Source organism: Oncorhynchus kisutch, linkage group LG3 (genome assembly GCF_002021735.2).
Source record: "Oncorhynchus kisutch isolate 150728-3 linkage group LG3, Okis_V2, whole genome shotgun sequence".
Lineage (NCBI taxonomy): Eukaryota > Metazoa > Chordata > Actinopteri > Salmoniformes > Salmonidae > Oncorhynchus > Oncorhynchus kisutch.
Window position 1 is genome coordinate 57,835,460 of NC_034176.2, and position 26,349 is coordinate 57,861,808.

The 26,349-nt window shown below is 43.3% G+C and overlaps 1 long non-coding RNA gene across 1 annotated transcript in view; it reads left to right on the forward strand.

Annotated features, from left to right (window-relative positions):
- The first annotated feature begins 765 nt into the window (after positions 1 to 765).
- LOC116361585 (uncharacterized) overlaps positions 766 to 26,349 on the forward strand; it is a 30,667-nt gene continuing 5,083 nt past the window's right edge. The window contains exon 1 of the long non-coding RNA XR_004207639.1: positions 766 to 868. This is a non-coding gene — a long non-coding RNA (uncharacterized LOC116361585). The remainder of the gene's footprint in view (positions 869 to 26,349) is intronic.

Consider the following 26,349-nt stretch of genomic DNA (forward strand, 5'->3'; position numbering starts at 1 on the left):
CTTTATTTAACCAGGTAGGCTAGTTGAGAACACCTTTATTTAACCAGGTAGGCTAGTTGAGAACACCTTTATTTAACCAGGTAGGCTAGTTGAGAACACCTTTATTTAACCAGGTAGGCTAGTTGAGAACACCTTTATTTAACCAGGTAGGCTAGTTGAGAACACCTTTATTTAACCAGGTAGGCTAGTTGAGAACACCTTTATTTAACCAGGTAGGCAAGTTGAGAACAAGTTCTCATTTACAATTGCAACCTGGCCAAGATAAAGCAAAGCAGTTTGACACATACAACAACACAGAGTTACACATGGAGTAAAACAAACATACAGTCAATAATACAGTATAAACAAGTCTATATACGATGTGAGCAAATGAGGTGAGATAAGGGAGGTAAAGGCAAAAAAAAGGCCATGGTGGCAAAGTAAATACAATATAGCAAGTAAAACACTGGAATGGTAGATTTGCAATGGAAGAATGTGCAAAGTAGAAATAAAAATAATGGGGTGCAAAGGAGCAAAATAAATAAATAAATTAAATACAGTAGGGAAAGAGGTAGTTGTTTGGGCTAAATTATAGGTGGGCTAAACGCTGTGATGCCTTCAATTTAGTTTTTTTGTACATTTACAAAAAAACGAAACGTCCCTTGTCTGTCACAAATGTTGAGTACACTTATATTTGAACTTACTCTGCCGATTTTTCGTGGTCCTTCAGCTGGTTGACATTTTTTTATTTTTTTTTATTTAAACGACTTCTAAATGCAGGTGTGTGTGTGGCAATCAAGATGTTTGCTCATTACCGAAGGCACATGCCTGCAAAGCATGTGATAGAAATGTCAACTTCGAGCAGCTAAAGAACCAACCGACCGGTAGAGTAAGTTCAAATATGTTTCTTAAACATTCTGGCTTATAAGGAAAATGTCCACGATTTTGCAGTGCTTTGTTTCAGACTGTATACCAAGAATCGGTATCAAAGTCAGATTTATTAGGCAAGGTGAGAGGGTGTCATAGCCGAGGTGGTGTGTGAATGTAGCCAGGTGCAACTTTGGTAAACTGCGCTCAGTAAGTGTATATTCTGTATTTGAAAGGTTCTTTCTCGCTTATATGAAAGTTAAGTTCCAAATGTTTCCAAAACTGTATTGCAAGTGAGGATTAATAACGTTTCTAAATGTTAAAACAAGACGTCGAGATTGCAGTTAATTGATCCAGCTGTGGTCCTCATGTGCAATTGAGAACTCAACGGTTGGGTTTGCCCCCTTGTGTTCTTGAGAGCTAGCTACAAATGTACACCACTGTCACACATATTTGCACATGAAAAATAGGTCTATCCCATATCAATGTGATACCAGAACATGTTATATGATAAACACTGTTATTCCATTTCAAACATCAGCTGGCCTGTCTCTTTGACAAACATCATCTTGATTTTCAAATGAGGAAACAAGAGGGACACATTAAATGTATTTGTTATTAACCGCAATACTATCAATAAAAAAAAGCTGTGTACTTCCTGATTTGACTGGAATTGAAATGGTTTTGACCCCGACCCTGGTAATAATGCGTGGCACTGCAGTCCAGGGATTGGAAAGCATGGTCACGTCAGGACTACTCGATGTGATATTCATTCAGTGTGTATCTATTTCCCTTGAGCTTCAGGTAAAATATGGATGAAATCATCTGAGAGTGTGTGTGGTTTTGCATGCTGCAGACAAAGGCCTAGTCTCAGGGTCCAGCCAATCCAGTGATGTAGTGTCTCTGTGTGTACTGGGCTGAACGTCGTGCCGGTGGTCACTAGAGAGAGACATTCATACAGGGCTGAGGAGAGAGGACGTGAGTTGGTCCAGTAATGCCTTGGCTGGATTTATTGTTTTAATTACATTTCCAGGCTTTTATCATACACTGTTTATGGTGGTGATTTGTCCACTGTATGACTTTGTTTGTAGAGCCAAAATTGTATTATTTGAGGGCTTCCTTGGTTTAGTGTGGCGGTGAGTTGCTACAGTATGTTTACTGTTGTCTAAACCTATGTCAAGATTTATCTACAGCAAGTCAGACCTAACCAATACCTGCCATGATTTACTGTCCACGCATGATGTTTACCTACATTTAGCTGCTGGTTGTTTGTGTTTTGGTAGCCTACACACACAGCCATCTGTGCTCCACCACCATAACAACCCCCCTCCATCCACACAACAATTGTGTGTGAGTTCAGAGATACAAAGTCCATCTGACCCCCTTTATATTAAGCAAATAACGGTATGCCATTACCTGCTTATTATTCATATCAATCTGACAGTGTAGGGTGGTGCCATTAGAGGTCAGGTTCCCTCCCGTGCTGCAGTGAAACATACTAATGTACGCCTCAGAGGAGGCTGGTGGGAGGAGCTATAGGAGTATGGGCTCACTGTAATGGAACGGATTCAAACATGCGGTTTCCCAATGCTTGATGCACCTGATACTGTTCCATTTATTCCATGCCAGTCCTCCCATAGCTCCTCCCACCAGCCTCCTCTGGTCCACATTTCCCCCCGCCGCTGTACTTGGTCAAGTTGCATATACATCTTCTTCCACATGATTTTATTAACTCTCATATCTACACCTCCTATTACCACAGCTGCCTCTCATTCAAAGGCACACGGCCTGCTCTCTAATTTGAAGTGACAAGCCATATACTTTCGCTCACACATTACGCGCTAGCCTCGGGCAAGGGAGCCTGCTCCTTTGAAAATGTTGGAATCAGGTTATTTCTATGGAAGTATTAAAGTAATACCTCAGTTTAAGCTATTATTTCATAGGTTTTTTTCTTCACCTGGAGGGCTCAGGGAGTGGTAGAAATGGGGAGAGGGAAACACAGAGAAAGAGACGTACAGCATTGCGATACGTTTTGACAACACCTTTGATGAGTTGATGAGTCAATATGTGTGAAGCTTATTGAGTGCAGACAAAGACAAAAAGCACATATCTGATGGTTATGTGTGTGTGTGGGTTTTCTATGTAAATGCTTGTTTGTGTGGGGTAGCTTGTCTATATTTTACCGTGTGTGTGTGTGTGCGCGTGCATGCGCACACCTGTGCGCACACCTGTGTGTTTGTGTGTGTCCGACTGTGTGTGTGATCGTTGTCAGTGTGTATTTTTGAGAGTGAAGAGGAGAAGCCCCAGAGGACTGTGTGATCCAAACCCTGTCTGATGATGCCACAATGTGCTAGAGCAGCTCTGTCACACCACCATCATATCACTCAAACCACATTCCACAGTTCTTCTGAAATTCCTATTCCTATTACCAAGACTCATGCATCATCACCATCATCATCACACCACACAAATCAATACTGACATCACTTTTTAACTAAGTTGTTGTTCCTCTCTCCCCATCTGTCAATCCTCCATCAGTCTGCATATGCATTCGTCTCTGATGTAGCCAAACTGCTGTTTCCACTCTGACCAGTGAGTGGTGCTAGAGGCCTTGCACCACTGGAACTCTGGCTAGCGTCAGGACGTTGTGACCTTTGACATGCATTCATTTATCACCTCTGTCTACGGAGCACCATTTGAGTGCACGGCCATGGGCGGCCGTACATTATTTGGCTGTGTTCTCACTTCCCACATATCATATATGTGAGGCATGGGAGGACAACAGGGGTGGGGAGGAGAGGCTATATTGTTTTGTGGCAAATTGATGTGATCCATCTGACCATGTGACTCCTGCAACACACTCCCTAAGTGACCACCGAAGGGCTAGAATTGCATTGTGGGTCTTTAGGCAATAAGGGACGATCTATGTCCTCCATTTTGCTGGGGGGGAACAAACAAAACGTCAGCCCGTGTTCATATATTTCACACTCCTTTTCCCTAAAATATATCCTCTCCGTAGAAACATTTCTGTGGCTCGCACACGGCTGCTTTTGGAATCATTTTCTAGAGAGCCTTTGGCTTATTTGTGGTCTCTGATCCGATTTCCCACCTCTCCGCTGTGATTTCTCATTCCATGGTTGCCTTAACGAATCTCTCAGCACTGTTTTACTTGGAGAAAATACCACCGCAGAACACAAATGAGTACGTACAGGAATATGAACAGAAACTTACAGCTTGCATAATTTGTAATTGCTACATTGCACCGCACCATGATTGTATGCAAAAAAATGCCATTAAAAACACAGTTTCAAAACACATGTTCGATTTGGACATTATATACCCCATCCATGATATGGACACAATCTGGGTACTATTCTTAACTAAGTTGGGTTAAGAATTGTGGCGGCAGGTTGCCTGGTGGTTAGAGCGTTGGGCCAGTAATCAAAAGGTTACTAGATTGAATCCCCGAGCTGAAAAGGTAAAGATCTGTCGTTCTGCCCCTGAACAAGGCAGTTAACCCACTGTTCCTAGGCTGTCATTGTAAACAAGAATTTGTTCTTAACTGACTTGCCTAGTTAAATAAAGGTTAAAAAAAATTAAACATTTGCTGGCATATTGGTTACCATTTCACATAGGGAGCCATGGAGCCCCATGATTGCCAAAATAGCTGAAGCTCCACTTTTATTGTGTTATGCTAATGGTACATTACATTACAGAGGTCCTCATTGGAGATGGTTATAAGTGCTTTATCTCAGAGCGGTTAAAGGGTCCTCTTCATTCCCCAGTCTGCCACTATTTGTAATGGAGACACATTTAGAATGAGAGAAGAGGAGTGCCTGGCCATGAAGGAGACAGGGACAATAATGCTGGCATGAGGATCTGTGTGTGTGTGTCATTTGTTTGACTGAATAGGTATTATGATCTCATGTCTGTCCATGACTGGATATACACAGTGGTTTATCTCAAGATTAAAATGTTCGACCTTCCAAAGATACTAGGAATATTGAACTGCAGACATGCTCTCATGCACACATGCACACACAGAGCTAACCAAAAATGTTTGTTATATTCTACTTTTTTAAACTATTTGATGTTTTGTGCATGTTTAGTAATATGGCAATATTCACATACCATGCATTTATGTACCTCCTATCTACCTCCCCCTGATTCATATCTGAAGTTTTAAAACAAAAAGCCGCAAATTGCAGTAACATTACCTTTCGAATTGCTCACCGTGGAACAATTTTCCTTTAGCCAGTGAAATTAATTACTTATTGATCTATGACTAGTTTAATAAAATGAAGTGAATGAATGAATAAGTGAATAAATGGCAGGATTTGTGCCTCAGGTAGTTATCCACATTTGTGGACGCCCTGCTTTGCAGCTTCCATTTTTCATATGTCATTGATTACTATGGAAAGAGTGGCTATGGCTAATGGTTAACTTATCGGTTTAATAGGTTCGAATTAAACTGATTAGTAGCAAATTACAGACAGTTGCCAACAGGTGAGACATTTCCCTGTAATATGAGGGGAATTGGGGTTGTTTTCATGTATAAAGCATTTTGCTTTCAGAACTCCTTTAGGAACTACCCATGCACTATGTCCAGGCCTGTGGACCCTCTACCTATCCCATAAGCAAATACAGCACCTCTAAAGCAACACTAGGCTCTTCTCTCTCCCTGCTGCTTTCTAGCAGTGTTTTGGGATACTTACAGAAGAAACCTAAACACCCTCAGCAAAAAAAGAGGAAAGAGAGGAAGCCGATGTAAAGATTCTGGTGCAGCGAATAGATTCGTTTTGCTTGACCAACTAAGTGGTGTGTGGCTGTGGAAAGTTGTGTGCTAATTGAAATCTTCCTGAGGATCTTCATAAATAGATGTCATTAGCACTCGGGAAAGGATCGGCCAGCTAATTTATTTATTTATTATATACATTTATTTATATAAAATTATTACCTAATGTATCAACTTAACAACATGTAGCAACCAAGATTTATACATGATGTTAGAAACCTGTATTACATTTACTTAAGGTATTCAGCCACATGTTCATATAAAACACTTTTTTTTAATAGATTGCGGTTTATGATAGAATATGTAAGATTAACCGCTCTCTGTGTGTTTTTGTTTGACTGATTTATGGTTGCTATAAAGTTTGTTTATTAGACTGGCGCAAATAATTAAATGGTGGAGTTTTAAGTGCCATATTCACCTAATGTAAGGAACTAACGTGTGTAAATACCAGCCTGTAAAACTGGAATTATCTCTGAAGTCAAGGAGTCAAAATATTTACCTCCATAAATCTGCCTTTAACATCTCACTGATTATGGTCAGCAGACACCCTGACGATGCGCCTTTTATTTTGTGCTCAACAGCAGGAGATAAATGTTCTTTTTCAAGGACTGTTTTCCATTGCTGCTAATTTCATTTGCCCTTTAAAATGAAGGGATTGGGACACAGAGGAGAACTCTAGAGGTTAAACTGCATCACCCAGCATCATTATCACCCGTCTGAATGTACCGGGCCTAACACTCAACTCCCCAATTAGATCAGGAAAAGGGATTGAACATCAGATTGATTTCGAGAATATTAGGAATAATCTTACATTCATTTGTGTGAGATAATTGGACACTTTCACATCTGTTTTGCCCACAAGGACATTTGTTTGACCTGCCTCCATGAAAACGATGTGCCAAAACTGCTGTGATCTCACGTAAGCACGGTTTCATTGATTATTAGTATAGAGTGTTTCCTGGTATGTATTACAACGATAAGAACATGGAACAGCAGAGGATGGTAAGTCCTCCCTATCTGGTAACATCCACACTATTTCAGTATGTCACTGTATTAGGAGAATGTACATTGTTTTGGTTGGTCATTTAAAATAAAACCGAACAATTCCTGAGGTGTGTGTGTGTGTGTGTGTGTACTGTACATTCAAACATCCATAGGGTGCACCTCTTTCCCCACTCCTCACTACAGACAACAGCTCCAGAGGAAGATAAATGTCTTCCCTCTGAGAAATCCAATAGAAATTCAGATGCATTTAACAAGTAGAGAATCCAAACTTTCCCCTTGTAGTTTGTGTCTGAACAGGAGGACAGGCCTAGGGAGAGAAGGAGACAACGAGCTTTGTTCTGCGACAAACAATCTGTTCCCTACACACAATCTGTGTTCTGGGAAGGTAGTGAACATACTGTATGAGAAACAATAATTGTGTTATTTCCTGGCTCATCCCAACATTGTGTTAATCTCATGTACTGAAATATGTAGTCTGTTGACTCCTGCACATGTGAGTAGAGGTTGAAACACACTATTTAGCCAGACAGTGATAACATAGTGCGGCAAGTAGCCTAATGTTAGAGCGTTGGACTTGTAACCGGTTATAAGATCGAATCCCTGAGCCGACAAGGTAAAAATCAGTCGTTCTGCCCCTGAACAAGGCAGTTAACCCACTGGTCCTAGGCCATCATTGTAAATAAGAACCTGTTCTTAACTGACTTGCCTGGTAAAATAAATAAATGTAGTGTGACACACAACCATAGAGCTGACAGATCTACGACAGATTCACTTTTGGTGGTAATATCAAAAGCCATACGCAGTCATGTGTGTGTGTGTGTGTGTATATGTGCATTTAACATTTTGTGTGTGTGTGTATAAGCCCAGTCAAACAACAAAACACCTGAGCTATGGTATAATAGGATAATTAATTCAGTGCAGAGACTAGCCAACACATGGAGCGATGGGGGTTTTAGTGTGTATATGGGGGTGGGTGGGGGTTAATACAACATGATAAATATTTGATTTCTGTTGGGGCTTGTCCCATCATTCCAAATAGGAAATGGCTGTAATGCGATTGGGAACAGATTTTCCTCTGGTAGGCCTGGGCTGTATGCACTAGAGACGAGGCCCAGCGACCGACAAGTATGCGTGGCTTGGGGAAATGAGAGTCAAAAGACCCTTACAAATCACAGCAGGGCACCATGTTCCACCACTGGCTCCATCACAAATCTGAAAGGACCCAGAAAAGCCATGATAATGCCGATGGTAGTTTGTTGTTTTTAAACACTAAACACAATAGCCTACTGTCTACTTTTCTTTGTGTTTGTATGAGTACCAATATATACATTTTTATTCTGTAATACTTTAAGACTCCGAGAAAGAAAACATTTTGAATCTTGCTTTCACTATTTGAAACATTAGGTCTAATCTTTGCATATGATTTTGATTTTATGGATGGGGTCATCGAAACGGACACATTGTCACTGTTCACTAGTAGTTCAACATATGTCCCAGTCCAGTGGTGACACTTTGCTACAGGCACCACAGCTCTGCTCTCTTTTAACAGGCGTTGCTCTTTTCCGGTCAAGAGGCACAGCAGTTTGCCTGTCTCAGGGCTTCCAGAAACAGATGTTTACTCTGAAAAAAATTCTAACCTAATACTGCAGGGAGCTGCACTGAGATATATTTATAGACAAGTGTGCCACACAATCAAGAAGCATTTGTCCTCACGTGGGGGGGGGGGGGGGGATATGGTTTCAGCAGTATTCGGTGGCATTGGGTGAAAGTAATGATTGATTATATCCAGAGAGAACACTTTGTACTAATTTCATCATTGCTGAATAATGACAGGGGCACTTCTGTAACAAACACACATTCAGTGTTGTCCCCCCCCCCCCCCACACACACTTTGTCTTCACTTTTTTTGTGAAATTGTCAGAGAAAATTAATGCAATTAACTTGGCCCAGGGCAAAAAGCAGAGTTTCAAGTTTGTCATGCTGCAATGCTGTTATCTGCTGATGAAGAAAAAAACTATCCTGTTTCGACTATCATTTTTTTCTCTTCACACAACAAATTTCTCTGCTGTGGATGTCTCGAGGAGGCAGTAATGTCATTGTATCCGTTCCCATTTGAGCTGAAAAGGAGATGGCCGCGTACGTCAGCCTCCTGGAATCACTGTTAATGTGTCCTAATGACTAAGGAAGACTGCCGCTCACGTTCCACATTAATATTGCCACACAGCGCGTAATTCGCTTTGCGTCTCCTCTTTGAAATATACAAACCAGAGTGCACGCACGCACCTCATCTAACGAGAGAGCCTCATCTGCAAACACACACTTCACACACAGCCCTTCTCATTCGCCGTGTAGCCTACACCCTGGTCTGCTCAATAACAGCCAGCTGTGTGTCAGTTTGCAGCCAGTGCCACGCTCCTCCAACAACACCTTGTGCAAAGAGTTAATGCACTTTCTATCTACAGCACTGTTTCTCTATTCGATTTCAGGACATCAACGATATGATATCAGGTTGTGCATAATGGTCTTGAGCCAGTGACGAAAGGTCATTTGGAATTGTATAGCATGTAAACCCTTTAGACGTTGGAGGGTCAACTTATTTACATTTTCTTTGCTATGTGTTCCTACTTAAACAACCGTATGTCTTGTAATTTATGTTGTTGTACTTCTAGTCTTTTATAAATGGGTGCTGTGGACAAGTGGACAGGGACAGATGTTAGTGTGGTTTTATGGGGACCTGAAAGAGTGATGTTGCTCTCAGTGTTCAGAATGCACTAAGACATGGCGGCGTGACCCCATTGCCTGTGTTTATGACTGGCAAACACAACCCTAAAGAGTCCATTAGTCTGGATGAAGTCCCCTCCAGCCGCTTCGCTTTTAACTCATAGAATTAGATAGAGGGACACAATGAAAGGGACCACAGCAGTGACCTGACCCTAATCTGACCACTATATGAACTTGTGACCTTGAGGTCTGGGAGTAAAGCCACTAGTACCTCTGATCGCTGCCTGGCCTGATGGGGGAATGAAGGAATGAAGGAAGCCCCTCATGGGCTCTAAAGTAGCTGTATACCTGGATAAAGGTTCAATAAAACAATACAAAAAAATGTAATTACACTGTAAGACGTACATTATGTCGGCCAATCACGGGCCTGGATTTTGATTAGCATTTAATTCATGCCAAAAATATTTTCCTCTTAAGTATTACTGCAGGACTAAAGGTCCTGGATAGACATAGGCTGATCTGAAGAAGAAGAAGTGAGTGGTGGGAATACTGAGGTTGGCTAGTGTGACGGTAAGGTGGGGGGATTGTGTGTTTCATCCAGACGTGGCTACTGATGTCAGTGATTTAAGGAATCCAATAATGGTGTGAGAGTTTTTTTTCTCTTTTTTTTCCCAGCGTTGGAGTGTAGAGAAATTAAATATATATTTCATATCTCATATCAACACGCGGCACACATATCAGAAACTATAGGTGGGGGTCAAGGTCACAGCTTTACGTTTCAAGGCGAGTTTGACAAGTTTGAAAGAATGATACAATTCTATATCACAGCTGAATAGGATTGTGTGTCGCAGGTTCAGGACACAGGAAGCGTTGAGAGCTGCGTATGGCGAGGAAGCTGTGTGAAATATGTGTGTGGGCGTGAACAGAGAAAGAAAGAGAAAAGGGTGCAGCTCTGAATGTCATCCAGAAAATAATATCAATTAATTGGCTGGAGCAAAATCAGTTTGGAAAATCTGCACTGTCTGTAATTAGGTTTGGGGTTCTTATTGCTGACTTGAACAACAAGAAAAACTATTTTTCAATTTTTATTTAAATCTTTATCTTTTCTAGTCATGTTTCATTTGTCATGAGAAAGGTGGTCTTTCTAAAGGGCGACTAAAGCTCACGTTTAATTGGGGTGAACGGATAGGTGGCTGAGCATTATGGGAACTTCAATGAGAATACATTTGCCGTCGTTCGTTTTTAGGTCTGTCATAAAATAGGACAACGTTCACCCACACCATTTTTTTTCTCTCTCACAGAACAGACTGATCCATTTAGTATGTCAGAGGTGTGTGTGTGCGTCTGTGTGTGTGTTTCATTTTGAGCATAATAAACATTTTGTACATGTACATCTGAGGGTGTGTGTGGGTGATAGAAATAAGAGAGCGGGCCCTTACCTGCCTCGGGCTACAGATCTAAGGATGTGACACGAGGGTGTGCTCACCCCTAGCCGTGGAGCAGCAAAGTGGCGTGTGTGTCAGCTTTACTGACACATATGCTGATGTGACTGGCATGATCCTTGCAGTTAATGCTCCCCCCCCCCAACCCCATCGCTCTCCCTCGTGGGCCGCTGGTGTATCAGGGCCAACGAGATAATTAAAGCACAGGTCCAGAGTCGGGGATTGGCGAGGTGATGATGGGATATGTGACGGACCTCAGTCAGGTGTCAGAGAACCGGGTGGCGTTATTATGCCACATAACATCAGTATCTGCATCCTTTGCTCTCCTATGCTGAGAGGTGTCCGTTTCTGAAACACGTGTCACGTTTGACCATTCTGTAGCAAAACTTCAAAATAATTGACACCTATTGTGTATGGATAAGTGTAACTTCTTAATTTAATAAGCAGTAGATTTGCACAATCCGTGGCTTTGGGAACAGGCAGACCAGTGATTCGAGAGGGGGTTGAATAGCAGTTTTAGCTCGTAGTGGCACTGCCTCAATGTTCCCACGGATGGTGCTGTTAACCACAACTGAAGCAGCTCACCCTTGTCAGAACATGCTCCTCATACTTGATGGTTGAATCCATCCTCTAGTTAGATTCGTTCTTATAGAGAACCTAGTTTATGCCTGAATCTGGCATAAAAATGGTCTCAAACTGATGTTTTCTTTACTCATTTAAAAAGCATACAAAACTGCCCCACAAAGCATGACAAATCTAATTCAGGAATCTCCTCAGGCATCGTTTGCTCGTCACCCTTTGAACTGGGAATCCGGATCGACATGTCCTCACTGTGCAAGTGGCATAAATAAAGCAGGCACAATGCATGTTTTTGTTTCTCATTCATCAAGCCCCGTGCTCGTCTGCCCGCCTGCACAAAAAGAAACAAAGCTACTGTATTCTCCCCTCCGCGGTTCCACTGATCAAACTAGAAGCGGAAAAAAACATGTATTATTACTCTTCCTCAAATGGAAGCACAGTTAAACACTTTATTACATTTGTTACTCTATTTGACATGATACCTGTTGACATCCACAGCGTTTCCGCATGATAGATTTTGAGATTGGATTTTAAAAAATCACCCGGGAAGCTTCTACCCAAAAGGAGGAGAACTCTGTTCTTCACTTGCTGAGCCTTGTGTGTTTTTCTCTCTCTCTCCCTCTCGCTCTCTCTACCCTGTGAAACAGTGTTAGTTGAGCCTAATTTGGCTACCGTGCTCCAGTGTAAACAGTGGCGGAGTTGGCAGGCAGGTGACACTTAAGGGACTTTAATCAGTGATCACATGGTAAGAGAGGCCTTCAATGTGCAGTGCAGGGAACAAAAATTGTCTTCTGGGAGAGAAGAAAAGGGAATAAAAGAACCTTCAGATGTAGCACTTGAAAGCAATGGTAAACATTTGACATCCTGCATCTGGGCTGTCAATAATAAAAGGTTTCCCCTTGATGTTGAGGTGCGGATTATAAATGGTTAAAGTCGTGTCGCTTGCTCCATCCCAGTGCAGGCCGCTCCTTGTCAATCATCCGTTACCCTTACCCCTGTAGCTTCCCATCTAATGGCACTTTGTTGTGGCAGCTGCTCATAAACTGAGGAACTCCAACAAAAATAAGTCGGTGTCTCCATAATAGAGAAAAGCATTTGGATTTTTATAGAGCGAGAAACAGTGCCATGCTCTTTGCAACTCCTATTTCCCACGAAATGCATGGGTCCTTTAGTAAGGCTATATCATCAGGAATGATCAGTGATGAGTCCTTGTTTATTTTTCCTCGCCTGTTTTACCATGCTCTCAGTGATATAGACACATTGATTGCAACTCCTCTCAACAATCACAGACGGGACATGGGAATGACCATAATCACAGACAACAGGGAGTGAACAACCAGGACCAAATTCCATAACTACAAGGTCAGAAATAACCACAAAGGTTGATGGAACGTAAACAGTATTCATACACAGCATTCCTTTCTATCTCGTCTGTAACTTGCCACCAAACAAGAAGTGCATTTTAATGCACTGAGTTGAGCACTGTAACCATTACCTTAGGCTGGCGTGTGGATAAGAGGCGTTTGCATATTCATAAGAGCACAGAGAGGACAGATAAGCTGTGCCGATCCCCTCACATTAATTGAGAGTGATGGAGAGGGAGTGAGGGATGGAGGGAGGAAGAGAGGAAACGATAACCCGAGCTTGCCTTTATGCATTAATTGGGAGAATTAGAGAGAGGAATGGATAGAGGAAGGCCCTGAAGCAGCATGCCAGAGAAATGTCACACATGCCAATAAATAATTTGGACTTTGATTGACTGAACGGCATCCTGGATAGCTCAAGAAGTTTGGAGAAGAACTCTGAACAACTTTGAACTTTTCTCCACCACTAACACTCAGCAGTGGTGTAAAGTACTTAAGTAAAAATACTTTAAAGTACTACTTTTATTTCACTACATACCCAAAGAAAATTCTGTACTTTTTACTCCATACCTTTCCCCTGACAGACAGAAGTTCTCGTTACATTTTGAATGCTTAGCCAGACAGGAAATGGTCCCATTCACGCACTTATCAAGAGAACATCTCCTTGGTCATCCCTACTGCCTCTGGTCAGGCGTACTCACTAAACACACATGCTTCGTTTGTAAATTATGTCTGAGTGTTGAAGTGTGCTCCTGGCTATCTGTAAATTTAAAAAACAAGAAGATGGTGCCATCTGCCTTGCTTACCATAAGGAATTTGAAATGATTTATACTTTTGATACATAAGTATATTTTAGCAATTACATTTACTTGTGATACGTAAGTATATTTAGAACCAAATACTTTTAGACTTTTACTCAGGTAGTATTTTACTGGATGAATTTCACTTTTACTTGAGTCATTTTCTATTAAAGTACCTTTACTTTTACTCAAGTATGATAATTAGGCACTTTTCCCACCACTGACAATCAGTTAGTTGTTATAGTAAATATTGTTAAGACACTGTAAGCTATTCCTGTGCAAGCAGCACCATAAAAAAGATCTGGTGTAAGTTTTGATAGAATAAGAATGTTGACGGTCAGGATTTCAATCTTGACATATTGTGGGACTTATATTTTGTATTGATGGAGACTTGACGGATCAGTCCAACTCCGATTTTTCCAGGATAGTTAGCAATTGTTTTTTTTTATCAGCAAACAAGAAAGAAATCTCTTCTCTCTTTTTAAGCGGGCAACTCGGAATGTGAAGTTATTTCTCCAAGTCATTCATCTCCTTCTATCCCCTATAGATACAAACTAACTAAAAGACTATCTCTCTACCACACACACACACACACACACACACACACACACACACACACACACACACACACACACACACACACACACACACACACACACACACACACACACACACACACAAAAAACACACAGGGGAGGGAGGGTGTTCAGTGTGTAACATGATGGTTGGTGGACATTGCCCAGCCAGGGCCCTGGTCCTAGGCCTCTGTATTGACATCCAATTTGTTTCTCCATTTTTGGTTTCTCTCTCTCTCTCTATCTGCTTCTGATCAGTGAAGATTGATGTCTCTGTTTGTGTCCCTGACTCCGGCTTTATCACGGCCTTATGAGCTGGCTGCACAAGCGATAGTAGACGCCTTTTTGAAGTTATGTCCCCTGGCGCCTGACACGGGAGAGGTGATTGGATTTCACAAGCCCTCAGATTATATACCATAATGTATGAAGGAATTAACATGGGAACATAATTCAATTGGTTATATTGTATGTTTGGAGTTTGGAGGTTTTAGGTGGTAATGACCTGATGGGTTTGCTAGGTTTGACCTGCTTTACTGTAGGTAGCTGTGGTCTCCATTGGAGTGCCAGTATTCCATGTCTGCCTGGCCAAGAATACTCTTTGTGGTTTTTCCTCTTTGAGAGAGAGAGATGTGCCTATGCACGAGAGTTTGTGGATGCGCAGAATATCCTTTTTCAAGTGTGTGTGTGTGCGCGCGCATGTGTGTGTGTGTGTGTCTGTATATCTGCGAGATGCCATTGTTTAGCCCCTGGAGGTTTCATTAAGGCCCTGTGTCCAGAGGTAAAAAGTCATTCATCTCTCCTGTTGTGATGTGGCAGCCTTGCCTTCGCTTTGTCCCTGCCCTCTCTTTCTCTTACCCCCCCCCCCCCTCCCCCTCTCCATCTCTCTCTTCTTCTCTCTCCCTCTCCCGGCCGCCACTCTGAGGGGGAATAAAAGCTGGGATCAGACAGGCCATTCTGGCCCGTTTGATGTGCTCCAGACTGGCTTGTCTAATGAAGCCAACGTCTTCCGTGAGATCAGCTTCCATGTTCCGCACGCTCATTAATTAGAGCTGTCAAAAGTTTCTCTTTTTTTTTGTTCCTTCAAGCGCTTGAATGGGGTACCGTTAATTAAAAATATATCAGATCAGGACCCATGAGTGCTAATCGTGATACATTAACCCTTGGTTTCTGACAGCGGGGATGTATCCCCCCCGTCCACAGCAATACGAGCCCTTTTGTCCAAAAGTTAACATCGTCTTGAAGTTCTAAGGCTGCAAATAGCCTTTTGATTTAATTGCGTCTTAGTATTATACATTTTCTAAAAAGACTGTGGTTTTGACAAGAACTTCAAATATTTCAGTGTTTTAAGTGCTGGATTTCTAGTGACAGACCAAAAGCTTTGAATGAAAGCAGAGACAGCAACTAGAGAATTCAGTTAATCAACCTTTCCACTTGCATATCATGGAGTATGCCTGCACATCGTAGCAGTGGGAATGTCCTGCACTGCAAGTTACTGTAGATGCAACCAAATATTTCACTTCATGATAGAAGGAACAAGAGGGGAGAAGACAAAATAAAGATGAGAATACGTTTTAGATGAATATCCCTGTCCATTGGATAGACTAAGTACAAACCGTGAAGCTGACAAGATGGATCGATAGTGTTGATGATATTGATGGTAAATGATTTACAGGAGAAGAGGTGAGGACGGAACTTTGTATTGTGGAGGAAATGTGGAGTAAAGAGAGAGAAGCCAATGGCCTCTTGTTTCTGTGTGTGTGTGTGTGTGTGTGTGTGTGTGCACGGCCCATCGACGCTCGTCACTGTTGATATTGATGAATGGTTCTAAATCTGCCCCTCCACCCCTCCCTCTGTCTCTCTCTCTTTCCCTCTCTCCTCCCGCTCCGCCGTGTGTCCTGTCGTGGCTGTTGTGAGATCATTTGAATAATTTGGAGTTAATCATTTGTGCGGCAGGGCCGTTGATGGCGGGGTGAGGGGCTGGCGGGGTGAGGGCAGGGCCGGCTTGTTCCACAGCCTTCTCTGGCGTATCGTAGGAGGCAGGAGACAAATGGGGCCAAGCGGCCAGGATCCTCACACAGGCCTCCGATGCAGAACTCTAATTAATTTTGTGCAGTGTTTCACAATTGATTGTGGTCATTTCTATTATACATTTTTCATCCGTTCCAAGGGCTAACCCTTCATCCTCCTCCCTCCTTTCCCTCTAGTCTGCACTCCCTTTGGATGTGTGTGTGTGTCTGTGTGTGTGTGTGTGTTCGCGCGTGCTTGTGTTGTGTAACGCATCCCAGTGTGTTTTTGTCCATGTGTAATGCATGTTAGCAAACATGGTGTGATGTTGTGGAACAACAATGCAACAACAGAGATCCCCTCCATATATGATGTAACATATATGTGAAATGCAAACCACCAAGTACATTAGAACAAAAAGAATAATACAATTTAAAAAACACAACCTGCTTTAGAGTGCGCATGCTGAGCCCACTATGACTATGTGCCTTCTTAAGGCTTGTGTCACTTTAAGAAAACCTGTCACCCTCAGAATGAATCAAATTAATGAATTTGATTATGGCTTTGTCTAATAGCTTGTGTATCACAATTTCCTTCTTTTTTTTAATCATTACTGTAAAGCCCCACAGCCCAGGGGCAGTGTTTTAATTTTTTTGTGTTACTAACAAAAGAGAAAAAATAATTGTTTTGCCAAGATTTAATAACAAGCAATAAAACCCAGCCAACCAGACTTTACCTCCACATTCAATCTCATCTCTGTGCTATAATTAGACTTTTTTGTCTTTTCTTTTAGATTACCAGTGAAGATATTGAACATTTTACAGATAAATACTTCAGTTTGCTTATAAAAGGGGCTAATGCTGTCACATGAATATGAAAGGATATTTCCTTCATGCTTCGTTATGGTTTCTCGCTTTTGTATGACAGCCAGGCGATCTAATATTTACAGGCTTTTTTTCACAAGACATTTAGCGGCTACATCTTTTCTGAAGGGCACCTGCTTTTTAAAATGCATTGTCCCATTTTTAACTGGGATACCTGTCTCTGCTCCGCACAATCACAGCCCAGCCTTGTACCATGCTGCCCATGTCATGGGAAGTGACATCCGCACTGGAACACACTGCAAATGCACACACTCCAGTCCACTCTCTCTCTCTCTCTCTCTCTCTCTCTCTCTCTCTCTCTCTCTCTCTCTCTCTCTCTCTCTCTCTCTCTCTCTCTCTCTCTCTCTCTCTCTCTCTCTCTCTCTCTCTCTCTCTCTCTCTCTCTCTCTCTCCTTCTCCTTTTTGTTAATATTGAAAGGTTTGCCATGGAGGTGAGTGCTGACAAAGAAGCTTTGCCAGGTGATTCTAAACCCATTGATTCTCATCTGTGCTTGTGAACCAGACTGCAGGAATGGCATTGTTTGGCAGAGCCCGTACAATACAGTCCCTGATGCCATAAGCAGATCATTACAGACAGAATGTTGAGACTTGGATGGGATTAAGGTTAAGGAGAAAAGGAGGGCAATTCTTCTGATTGTATGTACTGTACATTATGCTACTCTGTGCCAGAGTCTTGGTGCTGCCCTGTGGTTTAAGGGCCAGTGTGAGATCAGTGTAGAGTAAAGTACTGTAAGTGTATTCTCTCTTTGGGATGCCATGCAGACTCGGAGCGTCCTGGTGAAGGCAGGCCAGGCACAGATTAATTTACTTCTCCTTGGACATCGCTCTACTTCAGCCCAGCTTTACGTGCTCAAATCATTTTTGTTTCACGGCTGTAGCACCTTCCCAAGTTACTTCACATGTTTTTTTCGTGGGCAGGCATACTTTTTTGAAACATCAGCTTGCTTTATTTACTCTCTTTTCCTCCCACCTGGCTCTTTCTCTCCCTGGGATTTCTACAGGCCTCAAGATGGGACCTGGACGTGCCTCTGCCACCCCCATCAATATGTCAGGGTCAGTGTGTTCATGTGGTGTGTGTCCAGCTTCTGGCATTCTTTTTTTTGTTGGTAATCTTGGACATAAACACAACCTTTTCATAAGTGGGATACAGAATGTAGATTTGGAAAAGCAACATGTTTAACAGCTAGAAATCTACTGCTTAGTTGCAGTAGCCTAGTCCTGTACCATGTTTGTAGGGAGGAGAGAGTTTGTTGTATTCCTGTCCTTGATTATAAGAGTAAATCTTACAATACCTACAGTTAATACCTACAGTCTATTTGTACCTACAGTTAATGGAAAACCAAACAAAATGTCCATTGGTGCATTACACTGGGACACTGGCCCATGCACTGCACTTTACATTAGTTTGAAGGATTTGGGCGTGGAGAGTACGTATATGTGTGTGTCTGCTTCTATCTGCTCCACCTCCGTGTATGTGTGTGTGACACACATCCACCCACACTACGCCATGTGACATCTCTCTGTCTGATTATGAAGGCACTTTACAGGCATAAATATTAATGGAACTCCATTTTATTCAGGATGTCTGCCTTTCAGGGTGATGAGACTGCACTTTACTGTTGAAGTGTGTGTGTGTGTGTGTGTGTGTGTGTGTGTGTGTGTGTGTGTGTGTGTGTGTGTGTGTGTGTGTGTGTGTGTGTGTGTGTGTGTGTGTGTGTGTTCTGTTTCTACCGTATTAGCACAAAGGGCACTCTGGTTACCAATTTTATTTTCTTATCAAATTGATACACCACATCGATTGCATTCGAATGAGGAAACTATCACAAGACAAAGAAATAGAGCTCCAGAGTCATCACTCTGAAGTGTAAATATTTTTGCACCATCCTTATCAGAAGCTTGGAGATTGTCTTTGACACAAGCTCCCAGAGCCATTGGATCTAGGAGCAGCCCTACGGACCAGTGGAGCACACACAGAGAGGGGAGGAGAAAGGGAGAGAGAGAGGGGAAGTGAGAGGGGTAGAGATCGCTTAGAGACAATTACAAACACAGGTGGGGATCATTGACAGCAGCCTAGTCTGAGATGGGGAAGGCCTCTCAATATCTGTAGGCCTGTGTGATGAATGAACAGAGCAGAGCAACAGAACTCAACAGTGCTGAGAGAGCAAACCACTCCACAGCAGCAGCCCAGTCTGGTCTGCTCTGGGGGGATGAGGGTCTGGACTGTCTGTCTGACTGGGAGAGGTGTGCTGCCCTGTGGCTCTGTCTCTGAGAAAATGGGATGTGGATTAATAAAACTTCAAGCTGTGTTCTTCCATCACAACTAATCCAACTAAACAGTACAAGAATAGTGTGGTTTTAGTGTGTCTATTGAACATGTTAAATTGCACTATGTTCAACGCTCGTAGAAAAAAAGGTGCTATCTAGAACCAAAAATTGTTATTCGGTTGTCCCCATAGGATAACCCTTTGAAAAACCCTTTTTGGTTCCATGTAGAACCCTTTTCACATAGGGTTCTACATGGAACACAAAAGAGTTCTACCTGGAACCAAAAAAGGTTCTCCTATGGGGACAGCCGAAGAACCCCTTTGAAACCCTTTATATTTTCAAAGCCTGTGTCCGTCACTGCAGTGCAGTTTCACATTGACTTCACAAAGTCACAAAACCTTACCTACTTTCTGATCCAATTAGACAGATACAGAAATCTCTGGCCCCACAACCTTTGTTTCCTGGCTCTAGGAGAAGATGAGGTCAAACCGAGCCTCTCACCTGACCCCCAGTGGACAACACAATAATGCTTACTCTCAGGCTTCAGCCCCAAAGTGCAGGACCGTGGTTTGGATTGGGCAGACAGACCATTGAAAGAGCGGGAAATGATGTAAATAGGTTGGCGGTGCCACAGAGGGGGGTGCCGATCACAGTGACATTTTCATCCGCAGCTGTCAATACATGAGTCGGGCGGATCAAGACCCACGCCTTGACAGATGGAGGAACCTCATAGCTCTCTCTCTCTCATCACAGCTCCTTTGACACGAGGACAGCATGGCTGGGTATGGACCTGACTCTGCAGAATTAATGTATCTAGCTACTGACGGACTATTTCACTCACAATCTCCTTTAAATGGTCAATTTGCAGTTGAAACAATAACAACGCATTTTGCCCACCTCTGTTTGGGTAAAAAGATGAGGGATGGGGCTGGATAAATGTAACCCCTCTGAAATAAAAGGACAGAGCTCTGGGTGCAAGGACTGACCATCCCTGATGTCAGCATGATAGTTTTAACCATGTTTTGAGGCTCACTCTTTCAACTCTTACAAACATTGGAGTCAAACAAGCGTATGTTTTTTGGTTCTGATGGGGCACAACCGTTGAACTAAGCTCATGGGGCATTTCTAAGTCACATTCTTCAAGAATCAATGGGTAGAAGTCCAAAAGTGGATGTGGAAATTGCAGATGGCCCCTTTAACGCTTGCACTTCTTCATCGTAGATTCCGTAACCACACCATTGACCGACTCTGGTGGCAGTTGTCATTGTTGTTGCGATGAACCGTTGTTTTCTAACCACCATGTTGTTGTTGTAACAGTCTACCTAGCTATTTGTGACCCCAAGTCACCCGCTATCCCCTGGATAGAAGAACATCTGCGAAACATCTCCGTTCAGTCATTATCACCAGTCAGGGATAGGCTGATTTGACCCTCACAGCCCCCCCCCCCCTTCCACACACACACACACAAACACACACACACACACACACACACACACACACACACAGACACACACACAGACAGACCAACAAGGAGTCTGTGAGAGAAGCCATTCGCAGAGCCGTAACGACCCTGACACCACCCTGCCGCTGATGACCGCTGCTAAAATCCAATCGATTTTGGTTTCTTTCTGTCGGCATACCAACGGGCTGTTTTTAGTGTGAGGTTGCAAGGAGCCGTTGGAGGAAGTGGCACAACAGAATGGGATCTAGTTATTTGGAAAGCCCTGGGTTATCAAACTCATTAATCTACATGTCATGGGCCCAGGATGAATAATTGTGTGTAGAATTTATCTGCCAATGTGATAGCTACTTCTCAGCTCCCTCTTGCTTTTGCATCCCCGCATTGTGCTCAAGACCTTTAATTACTACATGTTTTGTTTTTCCTTTCCCCGTTTTTTTCCCCCAGTGGAATGGAACCAATATACGCTCTTCCTCTTTCAAAAAGACGGTTGGTCCTTAACGTGACAGTGTTGTTGCCAGTGAAGAAAAAGACTGTCATCCTACTAGCCCCATAACACATGTAAACTGACAATTAACACGAGACGGTATTAAGTATATTCTGTGTAACACTGAGTATTTGATATATCATTCGCAGTGCATCGTGTACAGTGTCCATCTTGTGGATGGATTTCCTTTGTTGTGTTGCGTTTATTCATTTTTTTACTTCTACGAGGGCTTTGCAGATGAGATGGAGAGCATTTGTAGTATTGGCTGCCTTTCCAAGGCCAGGTGTGTCTGCCGTTCGAATGAATGACGATTGAGGTATGATTCTACATGATTACCATGGCGGAACGTGCAGCTGTCATCCACGCGCCGACGTTTCCCCAAACGATGCAACCCCGCGCTGCACTCGAAGACGTTTGCAAGCGCCTGCGTCTCTGTCTCTTTGATACCAGAGCATTGTTATCCGACGGCAGATTTGAGAAGATAAAAAGGGAACAGGGAACATGATAAAACAAATAACTAAGTTGTTGACAATGCAAGAGAAACAAGGTAAGCAATAACAAACATCGTTCAGGAGGTCTTTAGTGTTCTGTACTCCCAACACACACCTCTTACGCTCCCTCTCTGTGTCTCTCTCTTCAGATGTGAGGAGAACAAAGCTTGTCTTCTGTTAGATACTCCTCTGCCAATCACGTGGGGCAGTTGGGCATGCTAGTCAGTACTGATCCATCATTGCCATTACAGTACCTGTAGCTTAGTCCAGTGATGTGTGGTCGGTGGGCGGGTAAGCACCGGCTATTATCAAAGCCAGATTTACTCAAATAAATCCAATAAATGTTCATGAAGCTCAAGTTCACCATAGTCGGCTCCATCAACCAGAGTGACATAGTTTGTCAATTTTCGGGTTCATAGCCTATCTTCATCAAATGTAAATACCAATGTAGACACGATATACAAGAGATAGCCTCCGACGGCGACATATTTTAATTTCATTCTACAAAATGGCACACTGATCAAAGTCTGGCAATAGACCGATGTAGCATCCGCAGTTACAACTGATATGTGACACTAAAATATCAATATATTTGACAAATTTCATCGGAATAATTCGCAATGCAAACTTCATAGCCTTTCACGAAGGATTGACAATTGTTCCAATGTGCAGTGCAAACACAAACAACTGACAAATCAAATCAAATCAAATCAATTTATATAGCCCTTCGTACATCAGCTGATATCTCAAAGTGCTGTACAGAAACCCAGCCTAAAACCACTAACAGCAAGCAATGCAGGTGTAGAAGCACGGTGACTAGGAAAAACTCCCTAGAAAGGCCAAAACCTAGGAAGAAACCTAGAGAGGAACCAGGCTATGTGGGGTGGCCAGTCCTCTTCTGGCTGTGCCGGGTGGAGATTATAACAGAACATGGCCAAGATGTTCAAATGTTTATAAATGACCAGCATGGTCGTATAATAATAAGGCAGAACAGTTGAAACTGGAGCAGCAGCATGGTCAGATGGACTGGGGACAGCAAGGAGTCATCATGTCAGGTAGTCCTGGGGCATGGTCCTAGGGCTCAGGTCCTCCAAGAGAGAAAGAAAGAGAGAATTAGAGAGAGCATATGTGGGGTGGCCAGTCCTCTTCTGGCTGTGCCGGGTGGAGATTATAACAGAACATGGCCAAGATGTTCAAATGTTCATAAATGACCAGCATGGTCGAATAATAATAAGGCAGAACAGTTGAAACTGGACACACATAATGGTACTATTATGTGAAATATTATTACACATACATATACAGTTGAAGTCGGAAGTTTACATGCACCTTAGCCAAAAACATTTAAACTCAGTTTTTCATAATTCCTGACATTTAATCCTAGTAACAATTCCCTGTTTAGGTCAGTTAGGATCACCACTTTATTTTAAGAATATGAAATGTCAGAATGATAGTAGAAAGAGTGATTTATTTCAGCATTTATTTATTTCATCACATTCCCAGTGGCTCAGAAGTTTACATACACTCAATTAGTATTTGGTAGCATTGCCTTTAAATTGTTTAAACTTGGCTCAAATGTTTTGGGTAGCGTTCCACAAGCTTCCTACAATAAATTGGGTGAATTTTGGCTCATTCCTCCTGACAGAGCTGGTGTAACTGAGTCAGGTTTGTAGGCCTCCTTGCTCGCACACGCTTTTTCAGAGCCAAAGGAATCCAGGTCAACCTTCAGATGCCTCCACACCCCTCTGTCCACCCTCGACACCTAGAGAGACAGAGAGAGAGAGAGAGAGCCAGCGATGTATTTTAAAAAGCCCTCTCCCCTGACCTGCAGGTGCCCAGTCAAGTGTTTGCTTAAATGGACAAGCCATAGTTTTAGAATGTGCTTGGTGTAGCAGATTTTCAAACACACTATTACATTTTAAGGGACACACGCACAGTCCCGCACACACTTCCAGAGGCAGCATAGGGCATTCATGTCAGCCCAAGGTTTCTGGCAAGGTGCTCTGGGTAATTCTCATTCCCCTTGACTGGCCCCTGTGTGATCTGAGGAATTCATGAGACACAAGTACCGAAGTTTTGGAGGTCAAAAACCTAGTTGCGGCTGCTCCCTCCGTGTTTGTGAGGATTCCAATATAGTGGCAAATTGAGAACAGCACGCTATTTTGACTAAAGGTATTTGTGGAGACTGTCTATATGCAAATGATAAGGGGATATGAAAATAATGACCCGGCAGGGGAAAATGCTGGTTGTTTTGCTGTTTTGCATGAGGTAAAGTAGTAAACTTTCCCCACGATATGATCGCCGCATTGTGGATTTTGTGTGTGTGTGTGTGTGTGTGTATGTAAAGCCTAAGGCTTTGGGAGGGTGCAGAAGAGACTCATCAGTGTGAGAGGGGCATCAACGCGTGGGGGTGTGGGGGTAGGCATGGGGAAACGGACGCTGTGTTAAGTGATACGGATGGAGCAGACAATGGGAACTGATGTGGGATTTAAATCAAGTCCTCTGGATTGCGAGTGGGTCTGTTGAGAGAAGAAATGGCTCCCCAGCACGGGCCCTGATACTCAGATCTCCTCTCTAACCCCCCTCCTTCCCCTGCCCGGTCTGCAGACGATGGACATTTTGTGAGATGGCCGCCGTGGTCAGCATGACTTTGGAATGACTACAGCGGGTTGAAAGTAATTTTCTGTCTGCGTGATCAAAGTCTGTTAGCCTCAGAATCCTTTTGTTGTCTTGATGGTTTTTTAAACAGAGTAGTAAACCTCCCTGGTTTAGAGATATAATTTGAGGCCTGAGTACATCTCTTCACGGTTCACATATCCACTTGGGCACATGTGCAAATTCAACGTCTATTCCACGTTGGTTCAATGTCATTTCATTGAAACGACGTGGGAACAAAGTTGATTCAACCAGTGGGTGCTCAGTGGGTAGCCACACATTGTGATTCATTTTCATGGCTTGTAATGAGAGACCACCAGTTCACGGGAAGCATGACAATCCATCTGAGACTTCTTTGTGCAAATCCCACTATCTCTCTGAGAGAACACAGTGAGAACTGTCCTGTTCATTAATGTATGTTCCTGAGGAATCAGTCCTCCAGTCCTCCCCTGGTCTCGGTCTCCCATCTGCAGTAAAAGGGGCAGATTGATGTCTGGTTCGGCCGTCGAGCCACTCCGAGGCAGAGATAGTAGGGGCCTGTGGGGACCGTGGGAGCCAGTCCGACGAACAGGCCCCCCTGAGCTCCATGGTGTGTCAGTGCCGTTTATGATGTGTTCATAATGAAACGGGCAGCGCGGGTTGTGCTGGGCTGCCAGCGTGCTGACCACTATGGGACTCTGTGCAGGAAGATAAATGAGGTGGCCAGATGTAATATCTCTGGGCCAGGGGGACTCGCCTGATGCGGGAAGATTGTCAGGAATGATTATTAATGTATGATATATGTGCTGCAGTAATATCCAGGAACATGCGTACTGTATCGCCTTAGAAAACACAAACACATATGGGTAGCACACGACACCCTCATATACAGAGATGCAAGCACTATTGTTTTTATTCCTTTGTTTGCTCTGATCGGTAGTTAGGTTGTCTAAATATAGGCCTGCATGGTTGTAGGCCTGTTACTGTAGCTCCTACTGAACTTGTGGTTAATGACTCACACGCACACACCCACACACTGGAGGTAGATGTGTTAGCTAGTGACTCGGTGGCTGTGTCAGCTCTGAGCTCTTTTTGGATAGTGACAGGGGGTCTCATGAGGGTTGGGTGGATCTAGGCTTGCTAGAATCCGCCTTGACTGTATTAAAGGGGAATTACATGACACTGACTCCACATGAGAGCTTTATCTACTGGCTGCTGCCTCTCAAGCAGGCAGCCTCTTTCCTGGATCCCTCGTCACCTCCGGGCACCCCAGGGGTCAGGCTCACTCTGCTGTCACTCTGAGAGGCCTGTCCAAGTCAGGCAGGGAGATAACACTGAGCCGATTACATGTGGTGGGGGACAGACAGGCAGACAGGCAGAAAGAGGAGAGGAGGCTGGCACAGGAGAGTAGCCTGGTAGAGCTATGAGCCTCATCCCACACGACACGCATGCATAGAACCGTTTTGTATAATTTACTCATAATCTCATACGTGTGCAAGCACACACACACACACACACACACACACACACACACACACACACACACACACACACACACACACACACACACACACACACACACACACACATATATACACACACACACACACACACACAGCACTCACTCAACTCACCAGAGTGTTTACTGTTTCACCTCCCAGTAGCTAGCAGATGGTGATGCTATGGGCAATCACACTGTTTTATGAGAGAAGAGAGACAAAATGCCTCTCTTTCATCACTAGCCTTCAGTTAGTGTGACAACTACCTCGGTCTTACGATCACCTCAACGCCAGGGGAAAATCCAGAGGGGGCTCACTGTCGCTGGGTGAGAGCAGTGTAGACAAGTGACCGTGGCATGAATCCTGGTTGACCACACTATAAAATACCACAGAAATTGCACTGTGAATGCCTGTCTAGCTAAAGTGTTTTGTGGTGTAGTGTCTCTATGGGACCTGTTTGCGAATGATTGTGAGACAGCAGAGTACAGACCTATTGTCC